This window comes from Falco rusticolus, chromosome 2 (assembly GCF_015220075.1).
Source record: "Falco rusticolus isolate bFalRus1 chromosome 2, bFalRus1.pri, whole genome shotgun sequence".
Lineage (NCBI taxonomy): Eukaryota > Metazoa > Chordata > Aves > Falconiformes > Falconidae > Falco > Falco rusticolus.
The window spans coordinates 34,094,784-34,097,046 of NC_051188.1; positions in this window are offsets into that span (position 1 = coordinate 34,094,784).

Here is a 2,263-nt window from a genome sequence, read left to right on the forward strand (position 1 = left end):
CAGAAGCTGTTTCATTTCTTTTTTAGTAATTTTGGTTTTTGATGGGGGAATCACTTAAAGCATGTAAGTAAGGATGTGAATACACTGCTTAAAAACACCCAAAAGCTGGCAAGTATAGGAGCAAAATGTGCGTTCACTTAAGAGGATGAGATTGCTTTTCTTGATGCAGACACAAAATTTCCACTTTTGGAGTCCTTTCACCTGGGTGATAGGTTGAACTGCAGTCAGTGATGGGAGGGAGAGAGTCAGTTGTGGCTGGAAATTTGGAGAGAAAAGTGGGTCCTCTGTCTGCCTTCTGTATTCATAAAGAAAGATCTATTGCAATTACCTGAAATCAAAGTTAGCAAGCGGTTGCTTTAAGCTCTGTTATTTCAGAATATTGGAAACCTGTTTATATTTTAAAGAAGAGTTCATGTGTCCTTAATTGTTTCCATCAGTGCAGCTTTTCCATCATGATCGAATTGTAAATAATTGTATTTACAGAAAAAGAACTGAGACATGTAAGAAATGCTGCCTGTGCTTCTACTACTTGGGTACAAGTCTGTCGGGGCCTACAGATGCTCAAAAGCCATCTGGACGTGGTCCTGGGCATCTGCTCTAGGTCACCCTGCTAGAACAGGGGGGGTTGGACAAAGTGACCTCCAGAGGTCCTTTTCCAACCTGAACTATTCTGTGAAAGATAGGAACTCACAGAGTTACGGTAAGTGTGCCTAGTCCACATGCTGCTGTCTCATGGGAATTCAGAAATTCATAAATATTCTAAGATTCTAGAAAACAGCATGAATTGCAAATATTGGCAGCACCCTGAAAGCCACTTCCTTCCTTGCTAACCACTGGATGCTGCTTTAAATTTGCTACTTTGCCTTACATTCCTAATTATGTAGGTTTTCCCATATTGTTTGTTGTTCTACCTGTTTTCTTTGTATTTGATATGTTATTTTACTACAGTGAGAATTGGAGGAGTTTTGTAAAATATGAAGGCTATTAGAACAGGTGTTTTAATAGGACAAGTCCGCAGCTGTTACAGTGATAAATGTATGTATATAAAAGATGATTGAAAACTAAGGAGGAGGAAGAAAGGATGTATTCTGCTCCTCCTGAGGACTAGGAATCTAGGTTTTGCAGGGAAAATGCAGTAGTGTTTTTCCTGCTATTGTTACTATGCCTGTGCAGTAGATAGATACCAAGATTTTAAATTCTTACAAGTTTTAAAAAGAGAGCTTGGCTTTGTACGTATGCTGTGGCTGTGAACTTCAGATTGTCACACTGGGCAGCTGTAGACTACGACTACAGTCTTGCAATCACTGTGGTTTCTTGATGTGCTCAGATCGTGATTATCCTATAGTGCGAGCTGGGCGGTGGATTTCTCTTTCAGTCACTTTGAGCTTCAGAATTGATTGATGTTTTCCAAAGCTCAAATGTTATGACCTTCAGGACTGAATGTTATCCTGGTCTTTGAATACAGTGAACGGAGGTGCGTTGAATTTACAAGGAGTTTTTTGTTGTGCCTTACCTCTTGACTCTTACTGAGCAATGTCTGCTTCTTGGAATATGTTTCTCAAAGGATATACTTGTGGCATATTTCAGTGAAGATTTGTTAGCTTCAGTGAGGAGTTTCTTGCCCTTTGGAGAATCCTGAGTAGCTAGTTGCTCAATATGTAGAGCATTTCCCGTCCATATGGGATGCTAACTTTGAAGTTGACTTGATTTGGAACAGGGACTTGAACTTGATTCTCCTGGGTAAGTGCTTTGCTGCTTTTTATTTATGCTCTGAAAGGCATTTCTTGCTTTCTAATGACGAAGGAAGACAAATGCCTGAGCGCTTCACTTTGTCACAAAATTGGGTTCTTGTCTCCTGGCCAGCCTTACTTTATAAATGTCATTCAGAGCACTTAACAGCGCTTAGTAAAGACGTGCTGTGGGAAAAGCCTAGATAAAAATCTCTTAAATAAAAATGAAAAAGTAATTTGAGGATGTCTTCTGCCAATCAAGTTCTCTTACTTACTGAAGAGAACACAGCAGGGGTTCCTCTGTCTGCTTTCACTTACAGAATGTCCATGGGACTATTTCGTCACATGAGCACAATATAGTCTTGTATTAAATGCGTACTATTCAACTGCTTTGGGATTCAATTCACTTAGCTTAAGGCAAAAAGTTAAATAAAAGGCATTGCTACTTAATGTATTCGAGGCATATGTAATGCAAATATAATGCTTTAGCTTCGGGCTAAAACTTGTAACAATCAAGTGATAGACCTCCTTGT